The sequence below is a fragment of the Pleurodeles waltl genome, chromosome 9 (genome assembly GCF_031143425.1).
Source record: "Pleurodeles waltl isolate 20211129_DDA chromosome 9, aPleWal1.hap1.20221129, whole genome shotgun sequence".
Lineage (NCBI taxonomy): Eukaryota > Metazoa > Chordata > Amphibia > Caudata > Salamandridae > Pleurodeles > Pleurodeles waltl.
In genome coordinates, this window is record NC_090448.1 from 816,209,634 (window position 1) to 816,236,338 (window position 26,705).

At 45.5% G+C, this 26,705-nt stretch overlaps 1 protein-coding gene across 3 annotated transcripts in view; it reads right to left on the reverse strand.

Moving 5' to 3' along the window:
* The window catches only part of COQ8B (coenzyme Q8B), a 115,141-nt gene extending 101,513 nt beyond the window's left edge, over positions 1 to 13,628 (reverse strand). The window contains exon 1 of one of the 3 annotated variants that reach the window (XM_069208093.1): positions 13,353 to 13,628. The gene's annotated coding sequence lies outside the window, so the exon portion shown is untranslated. Of the gene's footprint in view, positions 1 to 11,227; positions 11,315 to 11,566; positions 11,711 to 13,352 lie in introns of those variants that run through there. The other 2 variants (XM_069208095.1, XM_069208094.1) reach the window with 2 other exon arrangements.
* Positions 13,629 to 26,705: the final 13,077 nt, after the last annotated feature.

Genomic DNA, 26,705 nt, shown 5'->3' on the forward strand with positions numbered 1-26,705 from the left:
GGCTTGTGTAAAGAAATGGCTCCCTGTTGCAGTTACCCCCCACTTTTTGCCTGATACTGATGCTGACTTGACTGAGAAGTGTGCTGGGACCCTGCTAACCAGGCCCCAGCACCAGTGTTCCTTCACCTAAAATGTACCATTGTATCCACAATTGGCACACCCTGGCATTCAGATAAGTCCCTTGTAACTGGTACTTCTAGTACCAAGGGCCCTGATGCCAAGAAAGGTCTCTAAGGGCTGCAGCATGTCTTATGCCACCCTAGAGACCCCTCACTCAGCAGACACACTGCTTACAAGCCTGTGTGTGCTGGTGAGAACAAAATGAGTAAGTCGACATGGCACTCCCCTCAGGGTGCCATGCCAGCCTCTCACTGCCTATGCAGTATAGGTAAGACACCCCTCTAGCAGGCCTTACAGCCCTAAGGCAGGGTGCACTATACCATAGGTGAGGGTACCAGTGCATGAGCACTGTGCCCCTACAGTGTCTAAGCAAAACCTTAGACATTGTAAGTGCAGGGTAGCCATAAGAGTGTATGGTCTGGGGGTCTGTTTTACACGAACTCCACAGCACCATAATGGCTACACTGAAAGCTGGGAAGTTTGGTATCAAACTTCTCAGCACAATAAATGCACACTGATGCCAGTGTACATTTTAGAGTAAAATACACCACAGAGGGCACCTTAGAGGTGCCCCCTGAAACTTAACCAACTAGCTGTGTAGGCTGACTGGTTCCAGCAGCCTGCCACACTAGAGACATGTTGCTGGCCCCATGGGGAGAGTGCCTTTGTCACTCTGAGGCCAGTAACAAAGCCTGCACTGGGTGGAGATGCTAACACCTCCCCCAGGCAGGAGCTGTGACACCTGGCGGTGAGCCTCAAAGGCTCACCCCTTTGTCACAGCCCAGCAGGGCACTCCAGCTTAGTGGAGTTGCCCGCCCCCTCCGGCCACGGCCCCCACTTTTGGCGGCAAGGCTGGAGGGAACAAAGAAAGCAACAAGGAGGAGTCACTGGCCAGTCAGGACAGCCCCTAAGGTGTCCTGAGCTGAAGTGACTCTAACTTTTAGAAATCCTCCATCTTGCAGATGGAGGATTCCCCCAATAGGGTTAGGATTGTGACCCCCTCCCCTTGGGAGGAGGCACAAAGAGGGTGTACCCACCCTCAGGGCTAGTAGCCATTGGCTACTAACCCCCCAGACCTAAACACGCCCTTAAATTTAGTATTTAAGGGCTACCCTGAACCCTAGAAAATTAGATTCCTGCAACTACAAGAAGAAGGACTGCCTAGCTGAAAAACCCCTGCAGAGGAAGACCAGAAGACGACAACTGCCTTGGCTCCAGAAACTCACCGGCCTGTCTCCTGCCTTCCAAAGATCCTGCTCCAGCGACGCCTTCCGAAGGGACCAGCGACCTCGACATCCTCTGAGGACTGCCCCTGCTTCGAAAAGACAAGAAACTCCCGAGGACAGCGGACCTGCTCCAAGAAAAGCTGCAACTTTGTTTCCAGCAGCTTTAAAGAACCCTGCAAGCTCCCCGCAAGAAGCGTGAGACTTGCAACACTGCACCCGGCGACCCCGACTCGGCTGGTGGAGATCCGACGCCTCAGGAGGGACCCCAGGACTACTCTGATACTGTGAGTACCAAAACCTGTCCCCCCTGAGCCCCCACAGCGCCGCCTGCAGAGGGAATCCCGAGGCTTCCCCTGACCGCGACTCCTTGAATCCAAAGTCCCGACACCTGGGAGAGACCCTGCACCCGCAGCCCCCAGGACCTGAAGGACCGGACTTTCACTGGAGGAGTGACCCCCAGGAGTCCCTCTCCCTTGACCAAGTGGAGGTTTCCCCGAGGAACCCCCCCCTTACCTGCCTGCAGCGCTGAAGAGATCCCTAGATCTCCCATTGACTTCCATTACAAACCCGACGCTTGTTTCTACACTGCACCCGGCCGCCCCCGCGCCGCTGAGGGTGAAATTTCTGTGTGGGCTTGTGTCCCCCCCGGTGCCCTACAAAACCCCCCTGGTCTGCCCTCCGAAGACGCGGGTACTTACCTGCAAGCAGACCGGAACCGGGGCACCCCCTTCTCTCCATTCTAGCCTATGTGTTTTGGGCACCACTTTGAACTCTACACCTGACCGGCCGAGCTGCTGGTGTGGTGACTTTGGGGTTGCTCTGAACCCCCAACGGTGGGCTACCTTGGACCAAGAACTGAACCCTGTAAGTGTCTTACTTACCTGGTAAAACTAACAAAAACTTACCTCCCCCAGGAACTGTGAAAATTGCACTAAGTGTCCACTTTTAAAACAGCTAATTGTCAATAACTTGAAAAGTATACATGCAATTTTGATGATTTGAAGTTCCTAAAGTACTTACCTGCAATACCTTTCGAATGAGATATTACATGTAGAATTTGAACCTGTGGTTCTTAAAATAAACTAAGAAAAGATATGTTTCTATACAAAACCTATTGGCTGGATTTGTCTCTGAGTGTGTGTACCTCATTTATTGTCTATGTGTATGTACAACAAGTGCTCAACACTACTCCTTGGATAAGCCTACTGCTCGACCACACTACCACAAAATAGAGCATTAGTATTATCTATTTTTACCACTATTTTACCTCTAAGGGGAACCCTTGGACTCTGTGCATGCTATTCCTTACTTTGAAATAGCACATACAGAGCCAACTTCCTACATTTGTGTTTACACATCAGTGCATTCACGTAAGTAATGGTAGTTTTGGTTCCTTTTAATGGAGCCAATGGACCAACACACCTGATAAAAATATGTTAAACCACAGTTCAGAAATAGTGCTGTCGCGATTACATCGACCCATCTGGTCACCCTATGTGCCAGCCCAAAAAGTTAAGAATGATCACTTTCCCCTTCTTTGCTTGCTTTCCCCAAATGGATGTAAGGGGAGAATCAGATACTTAATACCAGGATGTGAGAGCCAGAAAGAAATTTAGAGATGCCGAGGAAAACCAAGTAAGATGAAACGCAAAAAGAGAATGTGTACAACGAGAGAGAAAGAGAGAGACAAGATGTAAGCGAGAACCACACAGCGAGTGTGTGTAAAATGTAATTTCAGGTAGGGCGTCTGAAACAAGAAATCTAAGTGACGAACTATTATTCAAATGGAAAATGACTTGCTAGTTGTTGCTGCCCTCTAGTATTTTCAGAAAATATTGCTCTACTTGGTTCAGTGTGCCCGTAACGACTATTTAACAGTTATTTATCTTTAGGCAGGGCACAAGTCCTAAACAAGACATAACCAGCGCACCTAACCTGTGGCGGACCGTCACCCATTTGGAAACAAAAAAACAGTAGTCCCAAAACAATGTCAGAAAATGGCCACTATGTATGCTTAGCAGTAGTTGAGCGGTGCACTCGGGTAGGGCTAAAACCAGGCAGAGGAATGACATATGCATGACCTTGTCAATTGGGGAGAACGCAAAATGGAGTGCCAGCAAACTACAAGCCTATGGGCATGCTGAAGCCCATGATGTAGATACAGGATGTCTCGGTTCAAGACCGCGTATGCTGTCCGTCTAGAGCCAAGACGTAACAAGCATTTGAAATGCAATGGGTCTCACGTTCACTCGAGTTAGAGCTGTAAATTCCTAACTGGACTTTTCTTGCCACATAGATTGAAAATGAAAAGCAAAACAGTTGACAGAAGCAAGCAGAGTCAAAGCGTCACCACCGCCATTAGCGCAAGAGGTATTGACTCCCTGTGTGAACATCTAGAAAGGTTCGCGGCTGGATGAAAAGCAAACCGAAACCACTAAAAAATGAATCATTTACAAGCACAACAAACAATGAATAGCAAGAGTGGGCGTAGTTAAAAATCCACAGAGAGATTACAACCAGCCACGGCACTTGCGTGCTCAACCCTAAAAATGGGGTTCTTGGCATTCAGTGGGCTTGTAGTAAGTAGCAAGAGGATAATCAGGTTTTACAGATAACAGAGACTATCTGTTTCAAGGTTTGCCCACTTGTTTGGGATTCTCTGGATCTCTGAGATTAGGCTTGACAATTGATACGTATGTTGCAGAAAATGTTGCTCTGACTTGGAGTTACCCTTTCAGCCCTGTGCTCCCATGACAGATTCAGAGACACCCCATGTATAACTCACTGAGCAAGTCTCAATTACTGGAGAATGATGTCAAGCTTGTTGAGTTTCCACAACGCATAAAACGTCATCCTACAACTTTAAACTCTCACTCCTGGAAGACCTAGCATTACCACTTGACTAGTGGGATGCTGTGTTCCAGTCCTGGTTTCTCTTTAGCCAAATATTGATTGCAGGTGTGTTAAAACAATTAAACCCAGTGACTGGAACTTGGACTGCAGGATGCATTAGGTTGCTAGTTTAAAATATAGTACAGGTTGTGTTGCTGGTAACCTTCCTTCTGCCCCACAGAACTCCAATGAAATCTTCAAGGCCTACGTGTTTTTATGAAACCTGTTCCTTGTACAAACCAACCACCAATTCACAATTGTCTTTAATGGATTCTTGCACGTAATATTTTTCCTATAAAACATTTTTGGGTCGATTTGCCTCAAAACAAATCTGCTGAGTTATCTAATGTCTCAAGATATTTGGACTCAAATTAGTTGTATTTTTAAAAGAGAGAACCAAATACGCAGGACCCATTCCATTTTGAAGCAGGTCCCTGCATGATTCTACCTTCATGCATTTACTTTAATAGCAAACACAATATCGAATTACAACGAATGTAAAAAGCCTTAAGGTCATCCATGCAAGGTATGGAGTCCCGGTTTATATTTCCCTTGTTTTACTTCATATTATATTCTCTGAAAGTAGCATGTTTTATTGCTCGTGCAACATAGGACGTTTGGATAGGGAATACTTTGAATTGTATCGTCTCCAAATGTATTCGTGAGTTCACATTGCAGTCAGTGTTTATGACAGTGCACGATTAAGAACTCTGAAAGACAGAAGGCAGTGAGAGTTTCTTACAGTGTCTATGTGTAAATCCAATCCTAGGCCTCCCTGTAAGAGTACCCGGAGTGATGGTTCCACAAACGTTTAGGTTGGCCCGATCATATGAAATCAGTAGAAACAAAAGTACTATCGACAATGGCAGAGATAAAGAGGTTTAGTAGAGAACATGGGGTCCCTTATGCGAGGCCGTCTAGAGCCGACAGAATAAAAGGCCTCAAAGAGGCTTGACAAGACCTTAAAACGGCCACCATATCATAAAACATGCCCACAATTAACAAAAACTCTGGCCCACACACTGACGTGTGGACCAGCCCTTTTGCCACCTCAGTACAGGACAGTCTGGCCCTATATGTATGTTTATGTCTGGCAATGCTTTTTCGGGTCTCTGTATTTATGCATTTGCTGGGTTTAAAAGTGTCTTTTTGCGAGTTTCTGATTATGTAACTGTGTCCCTTATTCTCCGCAGCATTCCTACGTTTACCTTTTCCTTACAGCTTCTTACGCAGCTGGCCTGCACATCTCACACTGCATGCAGTAAACCCGCAGGTTGAAAACTTAAGTCAGTCACAATAAACAAAGGAAAACTTTATGTGACCTCACTAAGACGTTTATCTTTGTTAGCCTAGCTCAGTCTTGGAAGCTGAGCGCATTAGACTATAAAATGATAGTAAATATATTAATTACCCTGCAAAAAAACGGTTGGTATTAAAAAACACACTGTTTTTGTCTGGCCCTGGTATGGCATATACCAGCGCTGGTTTGGAAAGTCCAGATCCTTTCATGCAGTGCCACCTGCAGGGTGTTTATGTTTGAGTCGACCGTGACACATTTCTCCTGCAACTTGGCCTCTAGAAAGGAAATAAGTATCAAAATACATTTTAGAGTAGTAGCAACTTGAAAGCACTTATTGTTGAATGTGGCACTAAAGTGGACTTGGAATACTGCTACCGGTGGTTTGCGAGAGCACCAGTACTGATGGCGGGCGCGATAGGGGTGGGTGACTGAGGGCACTGGTGCTGATGGTGACAGGAGTTAGGGTTGCTTATTTTGACTCCGGCGCACCAGAACGCAGGTTGGCTGGGGAATTGTATGTTGATGATGACAGGGCACTGGAACTGATGGTGACTGGAAGCAGTGCAACTGGTGATGACTGAGAGGCAGTGTTGTTGATGGTAACTGAGGGTACTGGCACAGATGGGGACCGTTGGAACTGAGGGCACTTATGAGGGTGACGGGGCAGTGTTAAGAAATGTGACTAGTTGCAGTGACCCGATGGTGACTGGAAGAAGAGTACTGATAGTGGCCTTAGGCACTGCTACGGATGGTGATCAGGGGCACTGGCACTGAGATGATTTGAAGCTCTGATGATGGTGATGGGGCACTGATGGTGACTGAGCACTAGAACTGATGGAGACTGGGGTACCTCATATTGATCGTGTGTGGAGGCACACGTTCGGATAATGATACTGGTTGCGATGGTGACTGGGGACAGTAGTACTGATGACTGGTAACAGTGGTGCTAATTGGGACCGAGGCAGAGGTGTTGGGTGGCGAGAAGAGGTACTGGTTCTGACAGTGTCACTGGTCCTGATGGTGATTGCGGACATTGACATTAATGAGAACTGGGGGACTGTGGCTCTGACGAACACTGAACTGTGTTACTGATTAAGACTAGGGAGTTTGGTGTTGATGACTGCAGACGTAAGTAGTGATGATGAGTGTGAATACCCGTATGACAATGGCACTGGTACTGATCATGACTGGAGACCCTGATAATGCCGGCAGATGGAGGCACTGGTAATGATGGTGGTAAGGGCACTTGCACTGAGGGCTCTGGGCTCACTAGTACTGATAGGGCTGGTGGCACAGGCACTCCTAGTGGCAGGTGGCACTGGTGAAAGATGATGAAAGGGGCACTTGTAACAATGATGACTTGTGGCACTGTCACTCATGACGACTGGGGATACTGTCCGGTACTGATGGCCAGTGGTGGAGCTGATACTGATTGTGACTGTTGGCAGTGGTAGTAAAGATAGGTGGGGATACGGATACTGGTTATAATACTGTAAGGGCTATGGCACACATTAGTGATAATGTTTGGGGGACAGTGGAACCGATGGTGACATAAATACGCAAGATGACTGGAGGTACTGGTATGGATAGTGACATTGGTGCTGTTAGCAGTCGGTACTGGCACTTATGGTGTCTGGGACAGTGATGATGACTGGGAACAGGTGGTAGTGATGGTGACTGATAGCAGTGGTACTGAAGTTCAGTGGGGATTTAGGTACCATTAATGACGCTTATAGTGACTTTATTAGGGACCACTGGTAGGGACTATGACAAGTGATTGATTGTGACTGCAGCACTGATGGTTTTTGATGTGTCTCTCAATTGAGTGCTTTATTGACCAGGTAACATGGAAATCTAGTCTGCTTTGGGGTATACCTAGGGGCACTGGAATTATGCGCGGCAAGTGAGCCCCAAATTATGTGGCAGGGTTGTGGAAGTTATGCAGCAAGTAAAGGCAAATTATGCTGCACAATGCAGCACATTTTGTAAAAGTATTACTCCATCATTTTGTCATTTTTAAACTTGGTAACACTGTCTGAAAATTGGGTCAACCTCATTACTACAGGGTTAACACCCATATAGCAATAAGCAACAGAAAGGTGACCAGACCAACTTTGCAAAAGGCCTTCAGGTTGCTGCATTTTTAGTAACTTTTGAACCGTTTGCGCTACAAAAGATTTTTTGGCTGAAATCTGCAGATTGTGCAGCAGCTGATGATTATGTGGCAAATGCAACAAAACTATAATTATGGGAGAATCGCTTGAACTTACACATCACCCAATTCCAGTGACCCTGGTTATACTTCGGTCAGTTTTGGTGGTTGAGTTTGTTTGCGTTCTTCTGACAAGCTACTGCTGTCGAAGTACGTAGACTTACTGGGTATGTCTGAGACCTGCTCTATGACTAACTATATGATGATGTCATCTACCTGGATCTACTATATAAACACTGCTGCAGAGGACACCATGTCTCTCTTCCTTCAAAAAATTACTTCAAAAAATCTAGCCTATTTTCCTTCTGTTAAGCCTCTACCAGAGCATCTTCCTGGTTATCTGGAGTTCTGTGCAAAAGGACAAAAATGTGTGCTAGTTTGATTACTGCACGTTTTCATGACAGCATATTGAAAGTTTAGTGCTAAAGCGGCTTTCTTGGTACAATTTTACCACATCAGTGACATGGTTATAAAGAAATGGTGTTACCTCTAGAAAAATAGTGCAATTATATAGAGAAAAAAACTGCGGCAATTACATAGGGAAAAACATGCCTAAAAGTTATAATAAAGTGCTATGACACAACCAGCGCTGGCCATGTCATAGCACTTTTTTCCCTCTTATGGCTGGTGCGCAACGTATAACAGGAGGGAGGATGGTATAGAATGAGTAACAGACAACAGGAGGGAACACGTAACATGGACAACAAAAGGTGGGTGGTGGGGCAGGAAGCAAAAATAAACCTCTGAAACAGCCAGTGCAGGTCACATCATATCACTCCCTTCCTTGTGGAGGGTTGGGGGAGGGCACACAGACAACGGGAAATAAAGAAGCAACGGCAGGATGAGGGAGGCTTGCAGATTTGTTTTTAACATTGTACTTGAAATCCAAGCATGCAAAATTCTGTAGGCTAAAATGCCAAATTCGGCAGAGGGTGTTGTATAAATGAAATAAAGGGACTTGACAGCTATGTTTTAAAATTTTACAAACTTGTCAAGCCCTTTTGAAAAACTGCTTGTTTCGCACAAACGCGTTTTCTGTTGTGCAAAGATTTATAGTGCGCTTCCCAACTAAGTTACAAAGTAGCAAGAGCAGTGCAACCTCTCCTAACACAAAGAATAAATAAAGGACAGGAGCAACAACACAATACGGAAAAAGGCCAAACTTAGGTAGCTAACACACTAAAGACAGACAGAGAGGATAACAACTATTGTACACTCTTTGTAGACGACCTACAGAAACAGCCAATTCGCTCAGAACTTAGAATATATTTGTCTGCCTACTTAAGAAGCTGAATTCTCGCCTACCTAGCATACTATGGCTCATCAATAGGTTCTGTATCTAGCATTGGGAAGCATTCAAGAGCACTACTGCCCACTGCTTATGCAGTCTCCTTGTTATATAGTGCCTAGTTTGGTTGTAGTGATGTCCCTTCAGTAGGAATGTATGATGTTGTTAAACTATCATAAAAGTATGTGGATGAGCTAACAATGTTTTTTACTGGTGACTCATTACCATAAGATTTTAAAGAGGAGGGTTGAGCAACAGACATGCTTTTCTTTTCTGTAGACATAATTCATCAAATAAATATCGCTCCTACAGTGGGCACCTTACTCAGAACTCTAGGCATCAGATATTGTGAAACAGTCCCTGATTAACAAAGCAAGTCATACACGCACAATCAATATATCCTGTTTCTTTCATAAGCTGTGGCAACAGTGTGGAAGCACCCATTCTTCTTGAAAAAAAGTACAGCTTGGACAGAAACAGTGCAAGCTTCCCTCCTTCAGAGCACCGGCATAGCTAGGGTAGCGCAAGCTTTTCCTATCACAGGGCATGTACAAGTCGGGCAGCAACAATGAAAGCTTTCTTCTTCTCACAAAAGGTACATCATGGCAGTAGCAAGGCAAGCTTCCCTCTCTCACAGAAGGCAGCAAGCCCAATGTTTAATTCTCTGTAGAAGGACGGACAATTACAAACATCACCGACAGAACATGTAAACTTAAGGCATGCATGCCATATAGATTATAGACAGATCTCTGGAGTGGGGGCTTAACTCACTGAGATATGTATGAGTGAAAGCGTGAGTGAATATCCAAGTTCTAGCATAATTCTCACCCAGGTGATAATCCTCATCAGCATCCTCAAAGTACTGCTTCTCTCAAAGGACTGTTTTTTGTGCTGATACTTTGGTTTCCAAGGTACTGAGAAATACCTGTTATTTGTTAGGTCTGTCATTCTTAACCTTTTAACTTCTATGTAGAGCCCAAGGGATCACAACTAGAAGTAGGAGGATTGTCACCTAAGCAATCGTTTAGATGTGAACCCCAAAATAATACAGAAAAATAAAGAAACAGGTATACACCAAAACATCACACAAATGGAAAGGTTGGAGATTTTTAACATTTACCTTCATTTCGAAAAGAAAATATCATATGGTAGAATCCAAAATATCACCCTGTCTCTTTTGTTCTAAATCCGTGCTCTCTTTTGGTCGGTGCATGCCAGTGCTTCATCTGAGGCTACCAATCGTCCAAACTAGATTGTGTTTGCTGTGCTTGCCTGGTTTCCTTGAATCGAGCTACGGATCTCAACTTAATGTTTGGCCTTCGATTTATAATTCTTTCACATTTACAGATTGCTTAGAGTTTTCAATTTCACATTTTGCTTTTTTTATGTGTACATACTTTACTATTCTGCTAAAATGATTTACCTTTCTAAATAGTCACGGACCCTCTGCGTAGGCATGAAGGACCTCCAGGGGTCTGCAGACCACAGGGGAAGAACCGCTCTATTAGGTCATGACTGGTTGTTCCTCCAAGTCTAGCGCTAGCCACGGCCTCACCTTGTACTGGTGGCAAGTGCCACACTTAAGCCTAGAGTGTACCGCAGAGCAAGGATAGCTCTCCTCATGTTGAGTATATAGCGCCAATTTAGGGAGGGGATAGCTGGAAATATTTTGGTATATTCAGTGCTTTCTCAGCAGGAAGTCTGCTGGTTCACACCACATCACTCTGCTGCTCCCCGCCCCATTCCTTCATCCGACTGGAGAGAGAATCCTTACAGATTTGTAGATGACCTCACAGGGTGCTATTTAACATCACTGTCTACTTTCTCATGGTCTGTTAGAACATTTTGTCACACTAAACGAAGCAAAAATCTCACCAGTGATTTTGAACTTTTTAAGTTGTCAGAGCTACGCCGTAAAAGAAAAGCTATTGTTGAAATAAAAAAATAAAAAAAATCACTGCAGTGTTTTGAACTATGTCTCGGGGAACATCAAGAGAAGCGTTTGAGAAAATCCACACCAGCATTCAGGAACTTGTAGTTTTGAATATAGTTTTTTAAGTACTGGTCTGGATAACACAGAGTGGAAAGCACTTTGTTAGATTACTAATACATAGCTGTTTAAAAACGCTTTCATTGTAAGGTCTCGATGTACACATAATATGTAATAATAAACATAACTTATACTATACATTTTTTGTGATTTTCATACATTCACAGATGTCACTATTGATGGGTCAGTTTGCCCTCTTCCTGCCGAACCAAACACCTTGCTCGGCTCTCTCCCGAGATAACTATTCTTTAGACAGGGTCCAACCGTCCCGAAAATGTTTTGAAGGATTCGCACGAGGTGCTGTACAATTCCCCTATAGGTGTTATAACTGTTCAAAACTGTTTAAGAGTCTCCACTGGTTTCAATGAAGTACAACGCTATTCCGCCAGAAAGTCGAGTCGACTTTAACCTTTTTCACGCGTAAAGTACATTTCTAATGCCTCGACGCTGTGTTTTCAAGCAGAATAAAAGGACTCACGTGCAGCCCCTCTGCTATAGGTACACGGGTGGCTGAGGCAGCCTCAGCGCGTGAACACTCCTCCTATCAGCACCGGATGTTATACATTCGACCTTCCCGCAAGCGTCCCACTCTCCATTACAGGAACTGCCTGCCGCGCAGGCTGCACGTCACCAGCGACGCACAGCGAGCATGCGCAGTGTGCCTGGCTCAGGTCCGTCCCTCTATAGTTTCAGGCGATCTGGATCTGCTGGTTGATGGGGGTATCAGGTTGAAAATGAGGCAAAGGATCATTTTACATCACATGTTACCATTTTAAAATCGTTAAGTGGGAGAATTAGCAAAAAGTCTGGGCAGTGTGTTTTCCTCGTTGACATATTGAAGCAGAGGAAATTATAGGGGGGAGGCTGCTAAAATAAAGCCACTTTGGCGTCGAAACACGTGAAGCTCCCGTCTGAATCTGGTTTGTTACAATGTATGGAGCTTGTTCAGAAGACTAACAAATGCCTGCGAATTGTTTATAAATATAACGTTGCGGATACTTTTGTTAAATGTTTATGCTGAGTTGACAAGCACGAAGTATGTGCAATTGGCGTTTGAGGACTGAGGGCTGTAAGAAAGACTCGAGTAATTTTTCGGAGAGGTGTGACGGGTTAAAGCAGGGACTGTGGCCTCAGGAAAGGTGGGCCAGTAAATAATTAAATGTATTATTACAAAATTAATTCAATTCATTGCAATATGTGGACATATGATAAAACATTGGAAATCACAGGTGGAATTCATCAGGGTTACAATGATCTTAAAGTCGATGTTACAGACAAGAAAATGGATTATAAAATCGGATTACTGAATAGTAAAATGATAGATAATTATTATTAAGATCAAAAAAATCATTATTTCAACTAAAAGTGAGAAAGAGACAAAAAGTGGAACCGTGCGGTTAGGTACATTATGGGCATTACAAAGTCATCACATGCGTATATCATAAATTGTTAATAAAAATTAGGGTGACGGCTGCTCGCAGTTATTTATTTCTCGGATGACAAATTTCATCCACTTAAGGAAGCGAGATCTCACCTGGCCAGATTTATCCTCTAGACAGGTCTCCACTGCTAACTGACATGTTCTGATTAACAGGCACCTTGAATATCGGTTTGAGGCACTATTTCTGAGCTATAACAAGGCTAGGGCAAATACAGATGACATGAATCAGTGATTCTGACTCTGCTACGCACAAACGGCAGAAATAATTTGAACCTTGGCCCCAGCCTGCCGTACCAGAATGCTCTGAAGGCAATCAGTCCAAAACGGTATCTCAGTGTTGTTTTCCTTTCGAGTGGCCAAGGTTGCTTAAGATAATATGTCCCCCTCCTTGAGAGATCATATAGCATGGGAATCAACTTAGACTCAGGTCTCCCAAATCCTGACTAATCGATAGCAGTTTAGCCTGTTTACTCAGTAAATTGGGAAAAAGTGTGTCAGGGAGCCCTTTACTCCAGAAATCCCTGGCTTCTAATTGTTTATGGGATCTCTCCAAGTAGATTGGACAGTGGGCTCAGGAGAGGTGGGTGTGAGGAAGCATGAGTTCGGATTATACAGGGATTGGTGGTTCACAAAAGCATAATGCCCTGGGAAGGTGGGCAATCAGACATGGATATTAAAGTTGGGGCTCGATGTGGCATTGGAATGTGGATGAGAGAATGCGGGAGGTAGAACATGGCGGTGGGAGGTAGAACGTGGGGCAGTTAGATGACAACGGAGCGTCATGGTGAGCGGTTAAGATTTGCAGTTGCTGCCACTTATGTACCTTTTGACGGAATTAAAGGATTAAATCCTGCACACCGCTCCTGCTTCTTCTTCACATTGGCGACGAGCGGGAAGAAGATCTTCTTACAAACAGCAGCAATCAGCTTGTTCTTTCACGCGTCGACGATCTTCGATCTGAGGATTTCCTAGCAACGCTTTTCTGTTGCTAGATGGATTAATAACTGCTATTTCCTGTGAAGATCGCGTTCCTGGTGCACAAGTGTGCCGGTGATTTTTAATCTTGCAGCCATTATGCAAGACTGTTTAAACATCTAGTGCGCACTCTTAGATGACGCCAGTGGCCGTTTCTGCGGCCATCTTGAAAGTACTCGAGTGCTGGTGCGTGTTCTGAATTACGTTAGTGGCTATTTCGGCGGCCATTTTGGAAGTATTTTTGTTCCAGTCGAATTCTGGCAAATTTGGCGGCCATTTTGGGGATACCTCATTAGTTTTTGCAAAATTTACATTATTGGCAGTATCATTTTTTTTAAATTCTTCTTTTCAAGACTGTTTCAAGTTCGTACTGTATATTTATAAATCAACCATGATTTAACTTTATTATCTTGAAGTATCTCAGGGCCTCTTTTCATTATTCTTCATTGTTGAACAGCTGCATCATTTATATTGTTCAGGGAGCTTTCATTTCTATTTAACTTTATTTATTGGTTTCTGGAACAAGATGTCAAACATCCAGCCTCCACCATTTTTCTTTGCGGAGCTTGGTGAACCTCCTATTCAATGGGAATTATGGATTGACTTATTTGAAGCTTATGTGGATGTTTTGGAAGATCAAGAATGCACGCCTGGCAGATATTTGGCCTTGCTGAAACATAGACTAGGCGCAGTTGGTTTAAGAGAATTTAAGAACTTAAAACCAATGGACATGTAGGAAATGTGGATGTTTATCAGCTTGCAAAGAAGAAACTCCATGAACGCTATGGCAGAAAGATTAATGTCGTTCTGGAAAGGTACAACTTTTACTCTAGAACACAGCATGATGATGAAACAATAGATCAATTTATTGCTGCTCTCAGAGGTTTGGCTGTTACCTGTAATTTTGAACAAATATCATATGACCAGGTTTTGTGGGATCAAATTTTAATGTAAACTAAATCTCATAAAATTCAGGAGAAATTATGGTCATGTGGCAGTGAATTGACATTGAAAGGAGCCATCGATGTAGCGCGAACGATGGAAGTGTCTGAAAAATGCATCTAAACTGTGAGGAAAAATACTTCTGATTTAGACCCTGGGGCAGTTGCTGTTAGTGCTGTGATGAAAGAATCTAAAGGGATGGAGAAAAAAAATGAATGGAAAAGGAATAATATGAAAAATTGTTACAGATGTCGGGCTGGGGATCATCTTGCTAATTCCAAAAATTGTCCTGCATTTAACAAGATTTTTAATTTGTGTAAAAAGATTGGCCATTTTGGCAAAGTGTGTAAGAGCAGTATGAAAGGTGTGAATTATGTTGGGGCCCGAGAGGATTCTGACTGCACTAGTTTTCAGGATTTAGTTTCAAGTGTGTTACCGGATAACGATAATGTTTCACCACTGCAGTCTTCTGGGTTACCCACTTGCAAATTGAGCATTGATGGTACTGAAGTTACTGCCATGGTTGATTTGTGTGCATGGTTCACCATTACGTGTGTGAGTATGTTTGAGAAATTATGGCCTGGCAGAGACTTAATACCCACGGATGTCTACCCTGGAAGTTATATTGGTCATAGAATTTCTATTGTTGGATATACTAATGTATGCATTGAGTTTGGGGATAAATGGTGCAAGGGCAAGTTGTATGTTGCTGAGAAAGGCCAGACGATTTTAGGATGGCCACATATTAAGGAGCTGGGTATAAAAATTGATTCTACAATTTTTTTTCCTGTGTATGTAGTAATGGATTATGATTTCCAAGGTGCTCTGCAATATGATAAATTGGATGAATGCTATCCAATAGTCTTTTCAAAGTCTTTGGGTAAATTGAAGGATTTTAAACACAAGATTATATTGAGAGAAAATGCTAGCCCAGTGAGGCACAAAATGCAAAATGTTCCAGTACATTATAGATCTAAACTTAAGGAACTGCTGAAGGACTTGTGTCAAAAGAGTATTATTGAACCAATTGAAAGCTCGGACTGGATATCTCCGGTTGTATTATCACTTAAGAGTACTGGGGATCTAAGATTGTGTGTTGATTTAAGATCTCTGAATAATGCTATTTGGGTGGATTCTTTTCCTTTACCAAATTTGCAGGAATTGGTATCATCAGTGTGTCAGGCTACTGTTTTTTCTATCACTGACCTGTCTAGTGCTTATCATCAAATTGAATTGGATGAAGGTTCAAAACACTTTACAGTATTTATAACATCAGAGGGTGCTTTTCAGTGCAAAAGGATGCCCTTTGGCCTTGCGAGCGCGTCTGCTTTTTTCCAAAGAGAAATGAATAGCATTTTTAGTAAGGTGCAAAATGCTGAAGTATTAAAGGACGATATTTTGATATATGGGCGTGACAGATTGGAACATGATAGTGTGTTAATGGGGGTTTTGAACTTACTACGTGAAAATGGATTGACAGTGCGGAAAGATAAGTGTGAATTTGGGCAAACGCTAGTGGAGTATTTAGGCCACATAATTTCTCCTGAGGGTATTCGTCTCAAAGTTAGTCATGTGAAGGCTATTGTTGATGCACCTGAGCCAAAATGTAAAGAACAACTAATGTAGTTTTTGGGTCTTACTGAGTTTTATTTGCGGTTTATAGAAAACTACGCAACTAAGGTGGAGAATTTGAGGAAATTATTGAAGAAGACTGTTCTGTTTACTTGGGGGCAGGAACAAGCGGAATGTTTTGATTCTATAAAACATGAAATTGTTCAGGCTCCGTGTCTAAAACCTTTTGAAACCCATACAGACTGTGTGATTGCAGTGGATGCTAGTAATTATGGTATTGGTGCAGTGTTATCACAAAGTAATGGATACGAGGAATGGATTGTAGCACATGCTTCACGTCCATTAACACAGTCTGAGAGAAATTATTCAGTAATTGAAAAAGAATTGTTAGCAGCTTCATGAGCTGTTGAAAGGTTTCAAATGTATGTATGGGGGAAGAAATTCAAACTATGTACATATCATAAACCCTTGGTCAATATTTTACAACCGGGGGGTGGAAAGAACTTATCACCAAGATTAGTGAGGCTTGCCTCTAAGTTGCAAATTTATTTTTTTGAAATAATGTATGTTCCGGGTAGAAACAACAGTATTGCTGATGGTTTATCCTGTTTGCATATTGATGATGAATGTGTTGATGTTGAGTGCGATGTTGTGTACACATATGAGGATGTTTTGTCAGGTTTGGAATCATATGATGCATCTGATCAAACTGTGTTGTCTGAACAGATATGGGAAAAAGAAATGATGAATGATAAAGATTTGCAAATGGTAAGGAAGTATATTATCGATGGTTGGCCTTGTAAGCGATCATTGAGTGGTGAGAATGCAGCTTTATGGAAACTAAAAGATGAATTGAGCTTAGAAGGTGATGTGATTTTAAGGGGGGACAGAATAATTCCTCCAAAGGGAGTACGTGATATTATTGTAAGTAGGAGTCATGTTGGTCATGGTGGAATGTCAAGGAACAAAAGGCAAGTGAAGGAATTTTTCTGGTGGCTGGGTGTGGATGTGATGGTTGACGGATATGTGAGAAATTGTTCTGTTTGTGCTCGGAGCGACAAAAGTGCGAAACAATGTTTGGCTCCCTTGTTACCAGTCGAATTACCTGATAGACCTTGGCGGAAAGTTGGTATTGATTTTATGGGGCCGTTTTCTACATTACCTATGAAAGAGGCATATGCTATTTTGATTGATTATTTTTTTAAATGGCCGGAGCTTGGATTTGTGAGCAAAACCTCTACTGAAAGTGTAATTGAATTTTTGGAAAATATATGTGCTAGGGAAGGTGTTCCTAAAGCACTTGTGTCGGGCAATGGTGTACAGTTTACATCTAAGAGAATGACTGCATTTCTGGAAAGGAACAGTATTAAACACATTAGAGTAGCTCTGTATAATCCTTCCTTTAATGGTCAAGTTGAAAGATTTAATAGAGTTGTTAAAGAAACTATACAATTAGCTTGTAAATCAGGAATCCATTGGAGACAGGCTATAAGGGTTATGCTCTTGTCTTATAGAGTGTCACCACATTCTGTGACTGGAAAGATACCTTTCGAGTTATTGAGGGGAAGGAAGCCGTCCACTGCGTTGGTCCCATGGTGGTTAATGGAAAGGAATCAGGTGAAATTTTGAGTGGTCTGTGATAATGTGATGAAGGACAAGGTATTAGAGTATCAATTGCGTGCCAAATTGTGCCTTGATACCAGATCTCGTTTGGACAAATTGGATGTGGGGCAAAGTGTCCGTGTCAAAATACCGTGAATTATCGAGAAGGGTAAACCACAGTGGTCCGAGCCTAGGTAAATTGTTAAGATTTTGAGAAATGCAGTGAAATTGGATGATGGCAGAGTGTGGAATGTAAGACGCATATTGATTTGTAGAGGAGAGGATACAGGTGTTAAGCGTGGTAATGGAAGTTTAGATGAGTGCAGTTGGTATTTGTTTGGCAGTGAATGCGCCACTGATGAGGCATTGAGTTGTCGTGAGACGCACATGAATGTGGATGAGGTTGTTCGTCGTGGTGCGAGAGATAGAAGAGTCCCAATGTATTTAAATGACTATGTAACTGATTGAGATATTGGGTTTTTCTCTCAGACAAAATAGGTGCAGACAAAATAGGTGACTATATGTATATTTCGTTTATTATTGTGAGTTATATCAATTGTTAAAATTCTTATGCAGTTCAGTTTATGTTTATGCAAGTTATATGTTCTTGTTTTGCGATATTAGACAATGTTACTTTTGTTATTTCTTTGTTGGGGGAAAGGTGTGTGGCATTGGAATGTGGATGAGAGAATGCAGGAGGTAGAACGTGGTGATGGGAGGTAGAACGTGGGACAGTGAGATGACAACGGATCATCGTGATGAGCGGTTAAGATTTGCGGTTGCTGCAGTTTATGTACCTTTTGACGGAATTAAAGGATTAAATCCTGCACCCCGCTCTTGCTTCTTCTTCACACTTGAGCAGAGCTGTTTTGGCGTGGCAAAGTAGACGGTTGCCAAGGGTACCCAACTTCCTAGCATCCACCCACCACTAGTAAAGTAAGTTTTCTTTCTTTCTTCCTGATCTCTTTCTCTGACAACCTTGCTCCCTCTGTCTGCCCACCTTTACTTCTGAATCTGGCTTTTTGTAATTCACCACTTGTTGCCTTTTTAGCCACCTCTATTTTCTCTATTTCTCCATTGCTCTAAGATATCTCTCCCTACTTGACATCTTCCCTCTATTCCTCTCTCTATACATCTGTCTAACTCTCTCTGACTTACTCTTCACTTGGCATAACTGTCTACCTTGCCTCTCTCTAACTATACACTCTTTCTGCTTTGGCTTTCTCTGCTTCAACTCTTTTTTCCCTTTTTTGATAAACATTTTATCTTTTTACCTAAACAATCACCAAATCCCCTTTCTTCACTGTACCTCACTTATATATTTACCCCTTCTCTCCGACTACCCCTGCCCCTTTCTCACCTACCTTTCTTTCTTGCTTCTTACTTTACCTCATCCCTTTCCCTCCCTACATTTCTGTGTACATGCCGATTTTCTATATATGTCGTGCCTCCATCTTAAGTCTACCACTCCTACAGTCTCATCACTCTGTATTCCGCTCTGTGCCTACAGCCACATCTCAACCAACTCACTCTTTCACTTCCTTCTACTTCAGATATCTCTCTACCTTATTTCTTTACTTGACTATAAGTAAAGACCTCTTTTGTATCAAGTGTATGTGCAATTGGTAATACCTGATTACGTATTTAACTTACCAGTACATTCCTAGTATGTGACTGACAGTGTACCCAGGGCTTGTAGCACTCATGTGCCACCACTGCAGTAACAAAGTGAAAACACGACTCTAGGTCTGCCACTGTAGCCTAGTCACACAGCTTTTAAATTACCAACTCGACATAGCAAAATAACCCATTTGCAAAACCTAAACCTCCTTTTTTAATATATATAAGTCACTACTAAGGTAAGCCTTGGAAGCCCACAAGGCAAGGTGCCTAATATTATAAATAAGGTGTTTATTTTACATGTCCTGACCGTGAAAACTCACCATTGTTGTTTTCACTGTAGCAAGGCTGGAAGTCCCATTGGCTAACATGAAATCACACTAGCCAAACCACTAAGTGGTAACTTCCATTTGGTACAGCCAAATATAGTTCTTGAACTTATCAAATTAATTGTTACATTAAATCCTAACATGGTGCTGTAGTCGTATTTAAAGTAACTCTTAATACAAAGGTGACTTTAGAAAGTAACTACTTTTTGCCCCAAAATTCTCGTGGCCCTTTTCTGATTAACTATAGCAGTTATTACGGGAGACAACCTGCTTCCCTCTTGCCAGAAGGTGTGAATGGCTCCCAGGAAAGGAAAACAAAAATACCATTGGTGGGAGGAGTTGTGACTTCCTCTTGATAGGAAGGTCAGAGGGTTGTGGCCGCAGATGACCAAGCTTCTAAGTGGCAGCCACCTTTCACAGGCAAAGGCAAGTCATGCTTCAACTTGCCCTATCCTTTGTGTAGGTAGACAAGCTGGCATGTCTTCCATAGAGTGAAAACACATTACAGAACCAGTTTTCCAGGGGGAGTTCCTATTATACAGGACACACCTCGGGAGTGTGCCCCAAGCTCTGACCAAGGGAGCAAGGATTCTGGTATCTTGTATTTGCACAGAGAGATGCACTATGGAATTGTTTAGTGCCAGTTACCCAGGAAGTGTCATAGGAGCGGGTAGGATTGTCTGTGGAAATTTTGCCCCGATTGGTTAGGGAGTCCTCCCACCTACAAACTTGAAAGGGTCATACAATTGGCACCCCTGGGTACCAGCTTCAACACACTAGTGGACTCAGAACAGAAGAAAGACTGCACCTGCTGAAAAAATCAGGACTTCAGAATGAGAGGACTGCTCCTGCTGTTGAAGTGTTGGAGAGAGACCCCAAGGGCTGAACATGCTCCTACTTGTGCCAAGGACCAGTGAGTGGACACCAAGGGCTAGATGTCTAGCTTCTTGCTAAGCTCCAGGGACACAAAATCCAAAGAAGTCCTGCATCTGTATGGGCCCAACTGTCTGGTTACCACTGATCTTGCCCTGGACCCGGCTGGTACAGTCCAAGAGTTCGAGTCTTAGTCCCCAAGAAGTGCCTCCTAGGTCCTGGATCCTTGGTTGGTGCTAAAGTGTACTCTTTCTCTCAAAGAGAACTGCAACATGTGAGCCTAAAGCTCAAAGATAATGTTTTTTGTCAAAGAACCATAGGCTCGTATACTACTGCTGCTTAACGCTCTGCCATCGCCAAAGCTTCCCTGTGCTATTGACTTCAAGTTACACCGCTGAAAAGGTTTGCCAGGTTTGTGTATAGCTTCAAACACCCATTGAGATCTGAGACTCACTCCAAACTGCTGAACTGACCCTGTCTACTGACATTGAGCCTAGCGCTGGATTCATGCAGCAGAGGACCCGCCAATGAGCCTCTTGTTGAGAAAAAGATCCAGAAAAGTTTCTAAGTGCAAAGATAAAAGTTTGTTTGAGACCAATCCAGCCCTTGCATGTGATTGGCTTTTCATAGTGGCTGGCCTGAATCTTTGACTTTGGCCCAGACTCCAGCATTCGAGGATCATATACTACCACTAACAGTAAAAAGCAGAGATTTAGGAAACGTTTTGGAGTGAATAGCAGTGATTCATGAATACCTTTGAAAAGTCATGAATCCAGTTTCCTTCATTAGATTTGTGTTGTTTTGGTGTCTGCTTAAAGATTAAAATATATTGGCCCTCATTACAACCCTGGCGGTAGGTGATAAAGCAGCAGTAATACTGCCAATGGACCGGCAGTAACAAAAATGGGATCACGACCACGGCAGAAACCGCCAACACAGACAGCCACTTTAACACTCCGAATGCCACGCGGTAGCAACAAACACCGCAGTGGTCACCACCAACAGACAGGCGGAAGACAATGTACTGCCCACCCTATCACAACCCACCAATCTGCCAGCTTTTCTGGGGCGGTACCAACGCCATCAAAAGCACAGCTGAAACAATACCCAGAAGGGGAACCACTCACCTTTCGACACTCAACGAAGTACCAGGACCCCAAGGAGCCAAAACTACAGGTCCTGCCAATGCTGGTGTATCTGCTAATACACCAGGAACAACAAAGACGGCGGCGGCGGCGACGACCACGGTGAGTACTGCACCTAGCACACAGGGGATGGGGGGAGGAAAAAGAGAGTGACACATACACGCAACACCCCCACCCTCACCCACAACACCATACACACAAACACATGCATCAACATTACATATACACCCCGTAACCCTCTGGAAGAACACAAGGACAAAAGGAATTGATTGCAAATAGTGATATATAGAAATATGCAGATGAAGTTAACGATTGTAAACAACAGTATATACAAATATTTACAATATGTACAGAAGGCCGTACACTGTCCTTTGCAATTGTTTATGGCACAGGGAGCGGGGGCACCTCAGCCGGAAGATGATACTACGCCACTGCTCCTGGAGGGGGTAACATGCCCGCAGCGATGTCCTGGAGAATGCAAAGCCACAGTCTCTCAAGTGGGTGGTTTGCCCACTGCTTGGTCCTGGGGAGTGCAAAGCCACAGTCTCTCAAGTGGGTGGTTTGCCCACTGCTTGGTCCTGGGGAGTGCAAAGGCACAGTCTCTCAAGTGGATGCCTTCTTCCCCTGGTTCTGGATGGGCCCTTGTGCCCAGTCTGCTTCATCCTGCCAAGGAAAGTGATAGTGGATGCATATATCCACTGGTTCTGGAGGGGGCCTTGTGCCCAGTCTGCTTCATCCTGCCAAGGAAAGTGATTGTGGATGCATATCTCCACTGGTTCTGGAGGAGGCCTTGTGCCCAGTGATGTTGCATCTGGGGTGTGGCAGTTCCCATTCCCTCACCTGGGTGTCTGAGGCACAAGATGTACAGGGAACAAGTAGCATGATACACCATGGAGGCAGAGCCAGATGCCATCCTGCGGCGACTTAGGCTGCAAACTGCTGGTATTGCCGGTGCTGATGGTGGTGCTTCAAGTGGTGGGTGAAGGGTTCAGGCTGCCTTCTGCATCCCCGGACGGCTGCCCACTGGGGATGCTGCTGATGACAGATGTATTGGCACCGGCTGGGCATGTGGCAGTGCAGATGGCGGTGCAGGTGGCGGTGCTTGCGGCGGTCTCTGCAGCGGAGATGCTACCGGTGCTGGCCGTGGTGCAGGTGCTGGTAGTAGTGGAGGGAGACACCAGACCATCTCCTGCAGCCTTGGACGGCTGCCCACTGGGGATGATGCTGCTGACTGATGTTGTGGCAGCAGCGATGCAGGTGGCAGTGCCTGCGGCGGTGCTTTCCGCTGTACAGGTTGCTGGGCTGTCAGGACTGATGGTGGGCACCAGTCTCTCACCTGGAGGCTCCGAGGCCTGAAGTGCCTTGCCTTGGGTTTTCTTCCCCTTTCCCACCTTGGCAAACGCTGCTGGGACATTGGCACTGGCAGATGCAGTTTTGGAGGAGGCCTTGCTGGGTGGGTCGTGCTTCTTGGCCGTGCTGCATGCTGGCACCTTCTTTACCTTGGCAGGTGGCGGAATATGTTGGTCCTTTGCAGGGGTTGGTGGCACAATGGCAGCCCTGATGGGGGCCCCTTTGATCCCCTGGGACTTGCAGGTACCACAGCGGATGCCGACTTGGTGGCTGAGGTGCTGGCCTGGGATCGTGACACCCTGGCCCGAGGGGAAGGATGGGGAGGGGGGGAGGCGCAGGGAAGAGGTCAAAGTTTGCAAGGAAAAGTTTTTTAGACACACTGGGACGGGAAGATGGAGAGAGTTTGGCAGTGGAGGAAGTGGGAGTGGTTGTAGGAGGTGTACGTCTGCTGAGTTTGGGTGAAGGTGCCTGGGATGGATGCTGTTGTGAGGTGGATGGCTGTTGGGTGGGTAGGTGCTTGCATTTGTGTACTTTGGGAGGAGGGGTCACAGACACACTGGGAGAGGACACAGGACGTGTGCATGGTTGTGGGGGTGGTGACTGCTCGTGAGGGGTGTGTTGTGATGGGGTTGCTGGTGATAGACATAGTGGATGAGGATGTAGTGCATGCAGGTGTGGGGAGGAGACGCTACTGGGAGGGGGTGGACGAGGAGGAGGAGGGGGACACAGTGGAGGCAGTGGATTTTGGTGTGTCTGCATGGGGATGGTGCTTGTGTGAGTGCCTGTGTGATGAAGTGTGGTGCTTGTGTTTGCCTGAGCCACTTCTGTGTGTTGATTTGGGCGACTGTTGGTCTGAAGGTGTGCTTGGGATAGGCTGGGGTTGAGGGGATTGGGACTGGTTAGAAGAAGTTGGAGGGGGAGGCTAGACACAGGGATAATGGCTGCCATCAGTGCTGAGGACAGAGCCTGAAATGCTCTCTGTTGGGCCGCCACACCAGAATGAATGCCCTCCAGGTATGCATTTGTTTGTTGCAAATGTCTCTCGACACCCTGGATGGCTTTCAGAATGGTTGACTGCCCAACAGTGAGGTCAATAGCCTCCTCACTGAGGGCAGCAGGGCTGACTGGGGCAGGGCCTGAGTTGCCTAGGGCGAAGGAGAAGCCCACCCTCCTGGGTGAGCGGGCACAGGAAACACGCTGAGGGGCTACTGGGAGGGCAGTGCTGGTAGGGGTGGTGGTGGCTGTACCTGTTGTTGGGGTGGGCACAGAGGTGTCCGCCACTGCCAGGGAGCTTCCATCAGAGGAGGAATCGCTGTCACTGGTCTCCCCTCCTGTCCCCGTCGTGGTGCTCCCCTCTCCCTCCGTCCCACTAGTGCCTTCACCCTCGGTGGATTTGGCCTCATTGGCCAGGTGGGGTGCAGCTCCCTCCGTCGCCCGTGCCTCTGCTCCTCCACCAGATGATGCTAATGCACACAAGGACAGGGTGACAAAACAAAAAGGGGGGGAGAGACAGAGGATACACTTGGTCAGTGCCAGCAACAACACTACCGTTGGCGTACACAACACACAGGGAGCTGCCCTGTGCACTAGGCCATGCCCAACCAGTCACTAAGGTAGTCACAAGCCCATGGGGTACAATGCCTAACACCAGCATCTGCACACCTGACACCCACAGGACCCTTCCCAGTAGTAGATACCCACTAACACCATTGGGTTTGGAGTTATTCAGAGCCTGCACATGAGGGACCTACCCTGCCATGATCGCCCTGGCCTAGGGGCACCCACAGCCCACATCCCCCACCCAGCTAGCTCCTAAAGCGTGCAAAGTCAGGATTCAGAATCTGTACTCACCCCCTTGTGGCTGCTGTGATGCCCTCAAGCGCCCATCCAACTCCGGATAGGCCACCGCCAGGATGAGGAACATCAGGGGGGCCATGGTGCGACGGGCACCCCTTCCATGTTGGGAGGCCAGCCCCAGCTGGACCTCCGACATTTTCTTGGTCCAGCTGCGCAGGTCCTCCCATTCCTTGCGGTAGTGGGTGCTCCACCTGTGATAGACCCCGGGGTCTGCATCTCTTTGGCGATGGCACGCCAAATACCCTTTTTCTGGTGGGCGCTGGCCTAGAGGGAAAATACAGCAGAAAAGGAAATTACTCACCCGTCCGGACCAGCATACTCATTGCCCCCAGTTCCCACCCATGCCCTGACGCTCATACCCTGACCACCTCTCATGCAGCACTCAGGCCAGGACGCATCAGTACCCCCCAACATGTGGCTTACATCCACACCACTCCAAGCATGCATTGCCCACACATCATGACAACAGTGTACTCACCTGTTTATCTGGAGGACCGTGGAGTAATGTGTACTGGGGTAAGACCCCATCCACAGGTTTCTCCAACTCCTCTGCAGTGAAGGCAGGGGTCGTTTACCCAGACACTGTAGCCATTGTCTCAGATTCAGGTCACAGCAGCACTTGCAGTGTAGGTCCTCTCCTGTTGACGGTCAGGTAGCAAGTGAGGGAATAGTTAGAAAATGGCGGTGACGTCTGCGGTGGTGCCTACTGTCACCACCGGCGTACATCGCTATTGGCTCCTAGAACCCATAGGGCCCCATGATAACCAATGAGAAGTTTCGCGGTGGTCATCGACTGCCTGCTGCGATGGCGCACAACGCCAGCGCACTTACCTCATTTCCACTTGTCCCTCCTCACAGGGCAGGCAGCCGCCATTTCAGGGAGGCACATGGCATGGCACCTAACTTCATCACAGCAGACATTGGCCCATCAACTGACTCTCGACTTCACATACTGCTTGTGTGACTTAAATTTGGCAACAGTTGTGCATTCCATGTGGAAATATGACCTTCTGCTCACCGTTCTCCTCCATAGGCTACAACCACTGAGGCAGATGATGAGATGGCGGCATCCTCCGGTGTACAGACCCCTGGTGGACATGTCGACAATGGAGGACAGACACATTATCATCATATACAGACTTGATCGTGCCACAATCCAAGAACTGTGTGCCCAATTGGAGCCAGACCTGATGTCAGCTATCCACCAGCCCACAGGAATAACCCCTCTAGTGCAGGTTCTGTCAGTGCTGCATTTCGTGGCAAGTGGTTCCTTTCAAACTATAGTGGCCATGGCATCAGGAATTTCTCAGCCAATGTTCACCAACGTGTTGTCCAGAGTGTTGTCTGCCCTGCTGAAACACATGCACAGCTACATCATGTTCCCTCAGGTGGATGATTTGGCCACAGTAAAAGCTGACTTTTATGCCCTGGGACATATCCCCAACATCATTGGTGCCATTGATGGTACACATGTGCCATATGTTCCCCCCGGAGAAATGAACAGGTTTACAGGAATAGAAAAAGCTATCACTCGATGAATGTGCAGATGGTGTGTTTGGCGGACCAGTACACCTCCCATGTGAATGCCAAATACCCTGGCTCTGTGCATGACGCCTATATCTTGAGGAATAGCAGCATCCCTAATGTGATGGATCAACTCCAGAGGCACAGGGTGTGGCTAATAGGTGAGCCCAAGGTCCCCACTCACTATAAGTAGGTATCTGGGTATGGTGTTGTCCCTAATGGTTAGTGTGTGTCTAACAGTTGTCCCTCGATATTTACAGGTGATTCTGGTTACCCCAACCTCTCATGGCTACTGACCCCAGTGAGGAATCCCAGGACAAGGGCAGAGGAACGTTACAGTGAGGCACATGGGTGTACAAGGAGGATTATTGAGAGACCCTTCGGCCT